The sequence below is a fragment of the Pleurodeles waltl genome, chromosome 4_2 (genome assembly GCF_031143425.1).
Source record: "Pleurodeles waltl isolate 20211129_DDA chromosome 4_2, aPleWal1.hap1.20221129, whole genome shotgun sequence".
In the NCBI taxonomy this organism is placed as follows: Eukaryota; Metazoa; Chordata; class Amphibia; order Caudata; family Salamandridae; genus Pleurodeles; species Pleurodeles waltl.
In genome coordinates, this window is record NC_090443.1 from 97,086,912 (window position 1) to 97,100,553 (window position 13,642).

The 13,642-nt window shown below is 42.7% G+C and overlaps 1 protein-coding gene across 2 annotated transcripts in view; it reads left to right on the plus strand.

Moving 5' to 3' along the window:
• LOC138292306 (solute carrier family 26 member 10-like) overlaps positions 1-13,642 on the plus strand; it is a 208,009-nt gene that overhangs the window by 166,096 nt on the left and 28,271 nt on the right. The gene's annotated exons all lie outside the window — the stretch shown is intronic.

Consider the following 13,642-nt stretch of genomic DNA (forward strand, 5'->3'; position numbering starts at 1 on the left):
GACCCCAGCGGGGTGGATGGCAGCTAGTTTGAGGGCAGACCAAACTGGCAGTCCTCAGAAACAGTTTTTTTTTCTAATCCAACTCCTGGCATCCTTGGGCAATTAAAAGAGAATCATCCCTCCTCCTGCTGCTGCTATGTCACCCTACAGGAAGCTTGGACTCACAGCTCCGGGAGACAAAGTTGAAACAAACCAATTGTGGTAAGCACTTTGCAACTAAGAAAAAAGTAGGTTCAAAACCCATGTAGTAAGAGTGAACAGTGTATTTATCTAGTACTTGCTTCATGCTCTCGGGGAAGAGTAAAAACAGGAAAAGAATGACAAATGCATGCCATCTGCAACTTGTCCTCCTCCGTATTCCCCTCTAATTCACATAACTCATATGCCAGCAGACTCCACTTGACCACAAATGATGATTTTGCCCCCTGGACGGAGGTGAGGATGGCAACACTGGGGGACTTCTTCGGCAATGGTACCTTTATGTCCTACGCCGACATTACAGTGCTTTCCTCCTTGAGCCCGGGTCATTTCTTGACTTATCATGCTATTTGCCGATTAATCCGGTATACCTAAGGCACCGGAAATGCGGAGCCTTTGCAATGGCCCATCCTTAATACATTATTATCAAATATTGGCCAGATAAAGGCAATAACAGTCTTGTACAGAACCCTATCAGAGTCCGCTACCGCGAATATGGAGGTGGCACTTATTAGATGGAAATCCGTTCTTCCACAATCACTGACACCAAAAACATGGATGGGGGCTCTCCAACAGCTGAAGATGGTCTCTCGTAATCCCAGGGTTCTCTTCACACAGTTTAATTTCATTCATCAGGCCTACTTATCCCCACAGCACATTAAACACGTGTTTCCTGCCTCTACCTCTAGATGTCCAAGATGCCAATTAGACGATGCAGGATTCTACCATATGATGTGGGACTGCCCCGGCTGCTGAATGCATGGCAGTGTCACAGGTCAAGTGTCCAAAATAACAGAACACTTATTGGCTCGTACCCAAGAATCATGCTTATTGGGAATTCATCCCAGAGCCAAAGGAAACAAACATCTTCACAGATTGTTGGCTTAGCATTTATTTTGTATAAAAGTCAAAATGCTATGCAGTGAAAGGCACCCCTACCAGAGGAGATCTCCAGATAGCTTCAATTGGTACTAAAATTGGCAAGGGCAGAGTTTTCGTAAACCTGAGGCAGCGTCATCATTTAACGCCACCTCAGGGGTGGCATTAGCATGGCGCAACAAGCAAAAATGCTTTCATTGCTCCTCTTTTTTTGCTCCTTCTATGAGCCAGATTTACAAGGCCCTAGCACCACTGGAGTGACGCTCCGGTGGTGCTATTCACTGCACCATATTTACAAGGAGGTGTAAAGGCAGTTTTTGTGTCTTAACACCTCCTTGAAAATATGGGCCCCTCCAACGGACTTTTCTGTGGCAGAGGGGCATGCAATGGCTGCAGCTGTCGGCATTCCACCACAAAACCCATTGCTTTTGGCGCTGCCCCAGATTCACGAGAAATTGTAAATCTGTGGCAGAGCCAAAAACGAACACCAATCCAGGGGTTGCGTTCGTATGGCGGAACATGGAGGAATACTTTTATTTCTCCCCGTTTTTGCTTTTTCCCTGTGTGCTGCATTGTGAAGCACACATAGAAAGAGCAAAAGGTCATGAATGATTGTTTATGTGTAGGAAGGTGTCCCTTCCCGCACAAAAACAATCTCCCCCACAGCTCAGTCATCCTTGTACCACAGCGCAAGGGTGGCTGCATTGGTGCTCGGCAGCAAATTTAGCGCAGGGGGTCACGCAGTGGTGTGCTGTATTCTATTAAATATAGTGCATCCCTTTGTTTCGAAAATGATGGAGCGTGGCATAGCCAAATGTGGCACAATGGCTCTGTCATTTTCTTTTAAATCTGGGCCTATTATATTTCCTTCACTCAAAATATTGGAATTTTTTTTATCATTCCTTCAGTCAAAATATTGAAAAGAGAATTCGCTAGATGATGTCAAGGGTGAAGGTGTTAAAGAAGACACTTTGCCTTTCCAGGAAATATTAACCAAGCATTAGTGGTTGCAAGAGCATGTTTTTAGGCAAAGAAAGACATAAGGTTGCATGCTTAAAATCATTCAATTGGAAGTATAAATACTCTGATTCCCAAAATGTGGGAACAAATGCCTTCCTCAACAAAAGTGGAAGTAAAATGTGGGTGATGTCCCAGGAGGAATCTTTCTGATTTACTTTCTTATTTTTACTTTAGAGAGCAAAGCTGAAGAGAGAGCAGCAAGTAGTAGGGGTAAGGTCTTAGGAAGAAATGGAGGAAATAAAACTGGGTTTCTATCAGTTTCAGAATGCTTCTCAAGTTTAAAATATTTAATTCAAAATTTAAACACAATACTATCTATGCAAGTCTTTCACTTCCCGGCTAGTGTTTTTAGAGCTTTTAATCTTTTTGTAGCTTAAAAAATATACAAAAAGGCATATTTATAGCACCTGTTGTAACTTCACATTCATTCATTACCATATGTTGATCCTAAAACAAAATGCCATCTGCCTCTGTTTTTAGTAGTATGAAAAGAGCTCTGTAGTGGTCTGCTGTCACCTTGACCTCAGAATAACACAGGAGTAGCCTATGTTGAGGACTTTGTCTCCTCCCTGGTTAAATGAACATTTAATTCCCTCAGTGTGGAGAGAATACCACTCAGATTTCAGAACAATAGGATTCCAAATTGGTAGAATATCACTATTCAGTTATTTTTGTCCTTCTTTTTTAGTTCTGATGAAAGCACTCAACATGATGTGTGATGGAGCGCTGGGCCATTCTTGCTCTCAATTTTTGAAATTTCAGTTACCTAATGGAACTTTCTTGTTAAGTCAAAGGGTGAAGGGAGCATTAATCACAACAATTTCCAATTAATAGTGTAGCATATTAGGATACACAATGAGGATCAGGAATCAAGAATAAAATTAAGGAGTTTTATTACACGTTAACAGTCAGGTTGATGTACCTCAATCTCGAAAACATGCTATAGAGATACAGGATTAGAAAAGGATAATCAAATTTTTGAAGTTTAGGCAAATCAGCATAAGGCAAACCAAAAGTTCAGTTACAGCAATACAGAAAATTAACAACAACATCTGATGCTCAAGGAAAAGTCTTTGATCTTCTTTCTTCAACACGAGAAATAGCTAAGATCATCCAGCTTATGACCTTAATTAATCTGAACAACTTTAGCAGGAAAAATCTCAAAGATCATGTAAAAAGGTGAAAAAGGAGAAACATCTATATGCACTTGCATATCAGGAAAGGTGTCATCATTTTAGAAGCTCGGGCAAGAGTGTTCTAAAGAAAAATTAATATTAGCTAAGGGGCAAAAAGAGAGAAAGCATAGAGGTCTGCACCTCTCAAAGTCCAAAGGAATATTGTCCTCCCAGCAACCTGTGAGAGCACTAGTTAATACCACAAGAATTGTCTAAGTAACACCCCTCATTTAAGCCAACAGGGATTTTATTGTTTTCTCCATTCTCACATGTGAACTGCAACATTTGTGGACTCTCCCAGACCAGTCCTGTGAACAATGTCGACCTTAATCACCTGTGACATTTGATACATTACTGAATAGAGACTGTCAGTTAATACTCCATTTCTCCATGTTCCTCTTCAAGGTTTCTTTCTCAGGCTCTCTGTCACTTGGACAGTGTAGCATCCAGTGGTGGCCGGCAGCTTTAGGAGAGGGGGGGGGGGCGGGAAGTACACACACACACTCTCATTCTTTCACACACAGACATGCACACATGCACGCACATCCATTAACAACACTCATACCATTCAAACATGCGCGCACGCACCCAACATTCATTTTAAAACATCACTCACACTCATTCTTTCACACATGCACATCCATTAACACGCATAACATTCAAACATGCACACATGCACCAAACATTCATTTTAAAAGATCACACACTCATTCTTTCACACGCACGCACGCACATCCATTGACAACACTCATAACACTCAAACATGCACGTGCGCACCAAACATTCAATTTAAAACATCACACAAACACACACACACACACTTACCTTCAGCCTCCAGGTCCCAGGAGGGTTGGGACTGCTGCCTTCCCTCATTGGCTTCCCTCATTAGGTCAGCCAATGAGGGAAGGCAGCAGTCCCAGCCTCGTCACAGAGTGGGATGGGGTCAGTGAGACTGCTGACCCCACCCCACTCTGTGACGAAGTGTCACTGATTGACACTCGCCCTGGGCGCTTCTGGGCTTAACCTGAAGCGCCCAGGGCGAGTGTCAATGGGTGACGCCTTCCTCGTCACCCAGGGGAGGGCCTCGAGGCACTTTTGCTGAGCCGAGGAGGTCACGCCCATAGGAGCTGTGACCTCCTCCGCCCAGCAAAGTTCAGCTCAGGCAGCCTGGAGTCTGCGCAAATCGCGCATGGCTCACTCCTGACTGTCTGAGCTGAAAATGAAGAGTGTCTGTCAGGCTGGCCTTTGTTCAGCCTGACAGACACTCTTCATGAGGGGCAAAAGGTGGGGGGGGCGTGGCCCCTCTGCCCTAAAGGACGGCCGCTACTGGTAGCATCTATTCTCAAACTAACAATTTCATGTCGAAAGAAATTCAGGCCTGGTCATGTCAAGTTTAAACGTATAAATCAATGGTGCCCATTTAATATGTGTCAGTTGTGCACATATAACTACAAATATATGAAAATGCCAGTACATGAATTCAATTTAAGCCGAGATAACAGTTTTAGATAAAAGCAATGCAACTTTTGAATAAATGAGTGTAAATGCAACTGCAAATTATATTTTAAATGCAATGTGAAAACATTAGTGCACACGTTTACATGAACTCCTCTAGTTAGTAGCCTAAATACATTTCATTAATGTGAGGATGGTTTCTATCTCATTTCAAATTACTACATTTCATTTAATAAGGTTAAGGCACACAGAGTATATGATGTTCTAGTTCTATAGTGAATGCACACCAGTATTGTGTTCAAGGGCAACACTTTACATTAATAATGTTAGATCACACAAAATATGTAGCGTTAAATGCACATATATATTGCGTATTTTGTGACATGTAAAGATGGAGCCACAATTATGCTGCTCCAGGTGCCCCTCTGATCGTGAATCAAGTCGTCACATCATGATTTGTGTTTCTTATCAGATATACCAGTCAAAATGTTATAGGCGTGTTTAAAAATATTTGTCTGGATTTCTCCAGCTGCTTCATGTCATCGTAGTATCTGCACTGTCTGTTTTCTAATTCTATGTCTGCTCTTCTCCTCTTTACTCCTTTCTTCACCTGTGAACATTTGTACCCCTTATAAACGCCAAACAAAAATATTCCAACAAGAGCAATTATCAATATAGGTCTCAAGAGGGAAACATCCTGAACAACTAGGTCCTAAACAACTGGTTGCCTAAACCACTACTTCTAAACAACTAAAAAGTCTCTACAACGAAGTACTGAACAAATACTGTCTAAACAACGATCTTGCCTGAATAACGATTGCCTGAACAATGAATTTTAAGGGAAGTTTTTTTTTTTGTTTTTTTTTAATGGTCTATTAGTTGTTTGGAATTTATATATATATATATATATATAAGTTGTTTAGAATTGATATATATATCTATCAATTCTAAACAACTAATAAACCATAAAAAAAGAAAAACTTACCTTAAAATTTGTTGTTCAGGCAATTGTTATTCAGGCAAAATCGTTTTGCTCACCATGCCACCCCAGTTTAGACCCAGCCATATGCAAATCAGTCTTGACCCTGTTCCCCATGGGAACAGTCCAGACCGAACCGTCCATCATCCTTTTGTGTTGCTAAAGTTGGCTTAAGTGGGAAGGGTATGCCCAGACGTGGGTCCCTTGCTCACTGTGCCACTGGATTCAAGCTAGCCTGGCTGATGAAGGATGATACTCTGAAACCAGTCCCAGGATGCTTGTTTCCGGTACAGGGAGGACCTGGCCTGGCAGTGGGGGCTGGACTGTTCCCATGAGGAACAGGGTCAAGACTGATTTGCATATGGCTGGGTCCAAACTGGGTTGGCATGGTGAGCCAAAGAACGATGGATTAAACCCAGATCTGTGACTGGGGATGAGTGTTTGCATTGTTCAGCACTCCGTCCATCATCCTTTTGTGTTGCTAAAGTTGCCCTAAGTGGGAAGGGTATGCCCGGTTGTGGGTCCCTTGCTCACTGTTCCCCTGGATTCAAGCTAGCCTGGCTGATACCCTGAAACTGATCCCAGGATGCTTGTTTCCGGTCCAGGGAGGACCTTGCTTGGTAGTGCAGGCTGGACTGTTCCCATGAGGGACAGGGTCAAGACTGCTTTGCATATGGCTGGGTAAAAGCTGGGGTGGCACGTGAGCAAAAAAGATTGATTAAACCCAGATCTGTGACTGGGGGTGAGTGTTTGCATTGTTCAACACTCCGTCATCATCCTTTTGTGTTGCCTAAGTTGCTCTAAGTGGGAAGGGTATGCCCAGACGTGGGTCCCTCGCTCACTGTGCTGCTGGATATAAGCTAGCCTGGCTGATGAAGGGTGATACCCTGAAACCGGTCCGAGGATGCTTGTTTCCGGTCCAGGGAGGACCTGGCTTGGCACTTCGGGCTGGACTGTTCCCATGAGGAACAGGGTCAAGACTGAGTTGTATAGGACTGAGTCCAAACTGGGGTGGCATGGTAAGCAAAAGAACGATGGATTAACCCCAGATCTGTGACTGGGGTTGAGTGTTTGCATTGTTCAGCACTCCGTCCATCATCCTTTTGTGTTGGTAGTGAACAAGATAACCTGGTACAGACCACTTTACAGAGGCTCCAAGCAAGTTTTACGTATGTGTTTCTTCACCATAAGCCAGTCACTGGGACTAAGGTCATGACACTGCTCCTGTTGAGGCACAGCTGTAGCCTCTCCAAACTGATGAGACAGAAGGCACCACTACAGCCAGTCCTTTGCAGTAATCAAGAACCATGTCATCTGTAATGTCTGCAAGCGCATTTGCAAACACAGCTGGCAACCTCATGGCTCTGCCCATGATTATTTTATTGGGTGACAATCATGTCCTCCTATCAGGAGTACTGCAAAGACTCATCATACACAGGGCACTGCATCAGGCCATTTCAAAGAAGTGGATGCACACACTTTAGCCAGTCTGGATTTCAGCATCTCATTGACTTGTTCAACAAGACCTGAAATCTCTGGTTGATAACTGCAATGTATCCTCTGCTCCACTTACAATGCTACATACAATACACATTCAGTAGGTCACACCCTGGATAGCATTTTTACTAGCAATTCAGACCTTAAGCTAGATGCTGTACTCCCGCCCACGTGGTCTGACCATAACACTATTAGTTTCTCCCTCAAACTTTCTACCCCACGTGTCAGGTCAAGCTCAATTATACCGGTTATTAAAAGTGGAGCTTGAAATAAACTGAACAAAATGGAACTCATAGCATCTTTGGAAGTTTCAAAACCTTCTTTTACTGGTGACTCTTGTCTAGTTTCAAATATTTATTTTAACTGGATCAATATAGCAGCTACTGATTTAGTCCCTGTTAAACCTTTTAAAAACTTTAGAAATCAACCCACTGCTTCATGGTTTTCATCCAAGTTAAGAGGTCTGAAGCAAAAAATGCCATAGGCTGGAAAGAACATGGAGGGATATATTTGTCCTGCTGAGAGAAACATCTATAAGCAAATTTTGCAAAATATAAAAAATTTATAATTTTAGAAAAAAAACTATTATATTACGGATAAAATTACCTCCATAAAAAACTACACTAAAGATCTTTTTACCACAGTTAAAATTCTTTCCCATTCGAATATACCAAATCTATGACTCCTAGTCAATCCCTTTGTGATAATTTTGTGAATTTATTTCAAACTAAAGTAGAGGAAATATACTCTGAATTTGATTCTTGTGCAAAAATCATCCTATCAGGTCAGTTTCTGAATTACCAGGCACTAGGAAGAATCTGCTTAGGGAGTTCTCTCTTCCGGTGGAAGATGAAGTGATTAAATTAGTCGAAATCCTCAAGTCTGGGGCACCTTTTGATCCCTGCCCCCCCCCAAAATCCTTAATGAGATAGCAGCTACGATAGTAGACCCTCTTACCAAGTTACTGAATGGTATTATTTCGAGCAGCCTTTTTCCCAAGGCTTGGAAAAAATAATCTATCCTTCCATTGTTAAAAAACCCCTCTCTTGACCCCAATGAGGCCAAAAGCTATTGTCCCATTTCACGTCCTCTAATGGCAGCTAAAATCCTGGAGAGATATCTTAACTCAGAATTATCTATCTTCCTAGACAAAAACAATGTACTGGATAACACGCAATATGGCTTCTGGAGAAGCCATAGCTCTTAGTCAGCACCCATAGTTGCCTCTGAAGAAACTAGGTCAATCATTGACAATGGTAGAAAGGCTGCAGTGATCCTGTTGGATCTAGCCACAGCTTTTGATACAGTCAGTCATGCAGTGTTAATAGATCGACTCAAAGCCATGGGTATTGAAGGATCTCTCCTCAAACTGTTGCATTCATTTCTTTCAGAGAGAGAACAATTTGTATCACATGCTGATTTTAGATCAAATTCTTTCTCACTGCCATGTCGGGTTCCTCAGGGCTCTTCCTTGAGTCCCACCCTTTTCAATATTTATGTTGTTCCCCTGGACAGGCTGATTCGTTTCTTCGGCTTCTCCACAACCTTGTATGCGGGTGACACACAAAGTGTGGTGTCAATCTCAACAGGATGTGAGGCACACTGCTAAACAGTAGTTTGCTGGATGAGAGTCATCTGTCTTAAATTAAATTCAGAGAAGACATAGGTCCATCTGTTTGGAAAAGACACATCCTTTTTGGATATATCCTGGTGACCTTAACATCTGGGCCCTCTCCCAGCGCCGGTCGACAAGGTCCAAAACCTGGGAGTTATCTTTGAAGCATTAACATTAGTATGCTTATTTTCTAGAGTTACATAATCATCTCCCTTGCGATGTGTAGAGCAATTCACAATGGCAGTCTGATCAGGTCACTGTAATGCGTTTAAAAGATTATGCACAATTTCTCAAATTTTAATTAGTGAACCTTAAGAGGTCATAAAACTTCATTGTGACCATAACTGTCCAGTCGTGGACGACAACAAATCCATACTGACTATCTGTGTAAATGGTCACTTTCAGTTGGTCTGAAACACAGCATGCTCTAGGAAAAGTGACCAATTCAGCCACTTGTGCAGAAAACATTCCTTGAAGCCAGGAGGCTTCGTCCACACCTGAAAATGTACAGACTGCACAAGCAGCTCTCAGGCTTCCTTGATGTTCTCGTAAATAGGAGTCATCAATAAACCTCACATGGTCTGATTCTGATAGTAGCACATTTTGTATGTTAGGTCTTGGCTTGGTGCACAGTTCAGTAACATATAGATAGCCATGCAACTTTGTCGGAAATACTTTATGTCCATTCTCAGTTAAGTGGTTCATTAGGGAAAAGGTATCATGCTTCCAAGCTTCCAATTTGACGCCACCAATAGGTTGTCAATATGCTGGGCAAAGACTGAATGAAAAAGCATTTCCAATAGCTTCAGATTCTTTTTACGGGTCTGGTTCACAATAAAGGGACTCTTGCTATCACCCTGTGGGACTCGGTACCATGTCAAAATATGACTGCCTAACTGAAATGCTAAGAGGAACTGACTGTCCTCATGCAACCATATGGAAAATAAGGCTTGGCAAAGATCAGTCACAGGGAACCACTCGGCCTCTCATGCAATCTGAAACAATATCACAGCTGGATTCGTTACTACAGGACAGCAAGAAACTTCAATGCAATTAATCTTTCTCAAATCTTGCACAATGTGGTACTTGTCATTGGGTTTCTAGAGACTCATTATCGGTGTATTGCATGGACACCCTATAATCTCTTGCCTATGCTTTGCTGAATCATTGATTCAGTCACAGGAGTAATCCCAGCAATAGTTTCAGGGGTCAAATTATATTGCGGCGTTCTCAGCTACTCAGCATTAGGTTTTAATGTTATGCGAATAGGTTCAGCACTTTTGATGAGACCTATGTCTTTTCCTTAAAACTCCCAGACTTCAAGTAAACTGTGTCTCTCAGCTCTTGGGGCAAATCATCACTTATCAATATGGGGTACAATCTGATATCTGAATTCTGGCTTACAAGTTTAAATGAAATATCCTCATCATGAGTTTGGAACCCAATTACTTTTGGAGTACAATAGATGGAACAATAGAACTTGCACAAAAGGTCACATCGAAGTAGACTCACTGGACTCGAATCACACACCACAAACTGGTGATTCTCTTCAAAGGACCCTATTTTAACAGGTGCAGCTTCTGTAACAGGGTTAGTCAACTGTTTATTGGCAACTCCTACAGCTTGGATTCTTTTTCCTGAGAGTGGTAGGTTGGATTGATACTGGTGCTACCAGCTCGGCTGTTCTTGCAGTAGAGCGGGTAGCACCAGTATGAATCAAGAATTATACAGGGTGGCCATTTACTTCACCATCCATGAATGGACCACTCTAGTCTACCTCTGAGGTTGTGCCAAGAACGCAATTCTCATCCCCTTTCAGGCATCATCATTATGACAGGTCTGAATTGTAATCTTCTTCTGTTTGTACCATAGAGTGTTGTCGAGATATATGCTTATTCACAAAAGGATTTTTGTTTGCATTATGGGCCTGATTCATATTAGGTCTGGAAGCTTTGCATTATGTTGTGGCACTGGGCCTGTGGAACCTGCATTATCTGAGTTTGGAAAAGATGGACATTTTGAGTTCCCTGTCTCTGTACGTGTTGTGTCTGAGTTGAATTATTAGTGATCTCAGGTTGTACAAATCCACCACTTTGAACCTGGTTCTTATTCATCATGTTGCCAGCATTAAAAATGCATTATTGCTTCCCGTGCCCCATCCTGCCACAGATGTGGCAAGGATTCATTCTCTTCAAAGCAGCCACGCCAATCCCTGTACTCAGATCAATTGGGACACCACAACCTCTGCTCTGTTGTGGGTATATATTACTACCTTGCCTCACTGAAGCTCCCTGTTCATATACTAACTGCATAGAGTCAGCATTCCTTACAAACTGTTGATTCTGACTTTGTTGTGCAGCATTCATTTGTGCCATCATCAGTTTTTCTTTCAATTTCCTCTGCTTCATTTCAAATTAATTACTACAGTATTTGGCATGCCTCAATTTCTCAACAATGGACTTACTCAGTCAACAAATCAAATTCTTCTGAATCATCGTGCTAATATCAGATCTCAATCCATACACAAACCTGAACACAAAATGTCCAATACCTTTGGTCTCAAGCGTCTCTGTACAACCTTACTGTTTAATCACCTGCAGCAATCTTTCATAAATAAGAGTGTATCAACTCTTTGGTCTCTTAAGTCATTCTGTCAGTCTTGACCAATCAATGTCTTTAGGAGACACCTTTGATTTCAAGAATATAATTTACCTGATGACACTTCCTCTTCACCACCGGAGACGGAACCTTAGTTGCGGGATGTCTCATAGGTTCTTTGCAGGCCATTCCACAGTTATTTGCATTCAGCCCACAAATCACTTGGAACTACCATCTCAAACAAGGTATTCAAATCAAATCAAAAGACCTTTGATATTTTCACAAACCTGTCAACTTGTCCATACCATTCCACTGGTTTTTGCCTCAATTTTAGGAAAGCATTTGTGAATGACACAATATCACTTCCACTCCAGAGCATGTGTATGTAACCTCCACCAGGTAATTCCCGCATTGGGAGAATTTATATATCTTCCTCTTCCTCTTCTGTTCCAACTGAAGGCGGTACTAATCTTACTTTGTTTGGTTCCTTCTGTTTTACCCATCTGCTTCATTTATGAAATCCTCATCTGAATTGCTATTACTGTCCTCCCTTCTGTTCTTGATATCATCTATCTCTTCCTTCTTTTTCTTTTCCTTTTGTTTACCTTTCCTTTCTTCCTCACTCATTAATGCAGGTTACAGTCTAGTTTATTCAACCACATCAGTTCTCCATGTGTTTGTTCTGTGTCCCACCTAGCATGCACACAAGTGTATATTGCTTTCTTGACCTTTTCTTGGTAATTTTCCTTCTGGTGAGCTATTTGCTTCCAAGCATTAAGTTCTTCATATTGTGCAAGTCCAGGAGGTGGTTTTGTGTCATACAACACCCTCCTTAAATGTTCAATGATCCTCCATTTATGTGTGTCAGCTTGGAAATGTCAGTGCACCCTCTTTCTCAATGATTTTATGCCATTGTTCGAGCCAAATACATGCGTGGAGACCCAGATTTATGATCATAAAATGACCTGGCTTACCTTCTGGAGGTGCTTCTTTTCCATTCTAACAGTTTGTAGGAAAGTACCATCTTGCCTGGCATGTTACCCCCATTTTTCACTGTATATATGTTGTTTTAGTTGTATGTGTCACTGGGACCCTGTCATCCAGGGCCCCAGTGCTCATAAGTGTGCCTGAATGTGTTACCTGTGTAGTGACTAACTGTCTCACTGAGGCTCTGCTAATCAGAACCTCAGTGGTTATGCTCTCTCATTTCTTTCAAATTGTCACTAACAGGCTAGTGACCAATTTTACCAATCTACATTGGCTTACTGGAACACCCTTATAATTCCCTAGTATATGGCACTGAGGTACCCAGGGTATTGGGGTTCCAGGAGATCCCTATGGGCTGCAGCATTTCTTTTGCCACCCATAGGGAGCTCTGACAATTCTTACACAGGCCTGTCACTGCAGCCTGAGTGAAATAACGTCCACATTATTTCACAGCCATTTTACACTGCACTTAAGTAACTTATAAGTCACCTATATGTCTAACCTTTAGCTGGTAAAGGTTAGGTGCAAAGTTAATTAGTGTGAGGGCACCCTGGCACTAGCCAAGGTGCCCCCACATTGTTCAGGGCCAATTCCCCGGACTTTGTGAGTGCGGGGACACCATTACACGCATGCACTACATATAGGTCACTACCTATATGTAGCTTCACAATGGTAACTCCGAATATGGCCATGTAACATGTCTATGATCATGGAATTGCCCCCTCTATGCCATCCTGGCATAGTTGGCACAATCCCATGATCCCAGTGGTCTGTAGCACAGACCCTGGTACTGCCAAACTGCCTTTCCTGGGGTTTCAATGCAGCTGCTGCTGCTGCCAATCCCTCAGACAGCCTTCTGCCCTCCTGGGGTCCAGCCAGGCCTGGCCCAGGATGGCAGAACAAAGAACTTCCTCTGAGAGAGGGTGTTACACCCTCTCCCTTTGGAAAATGGTGTGAAGGCAGGGGAGGAATAGCCTCCCCCAGCCTCTGGAAATGCTTTCATGGGCACTTTTGGTGCCCATTTCTGCATAAGCCAGTCTACACCGGTTCAGGGACCCCTTAGCCCTGCTCTGGCACGAAACTGGACCAAGGAAAGGGGAGTGACCACTCCCCTGACCTGCACCTCCCCTGGGAGGTGTCCAGAGCTCCTCCAGTGTGCTCCAGACCTCTGCCATCTTGGAAACAGAGGTGCTGCTGGCACACTGGACTGCTCTGAGTGGCCAGTGCCACCAGGTGACG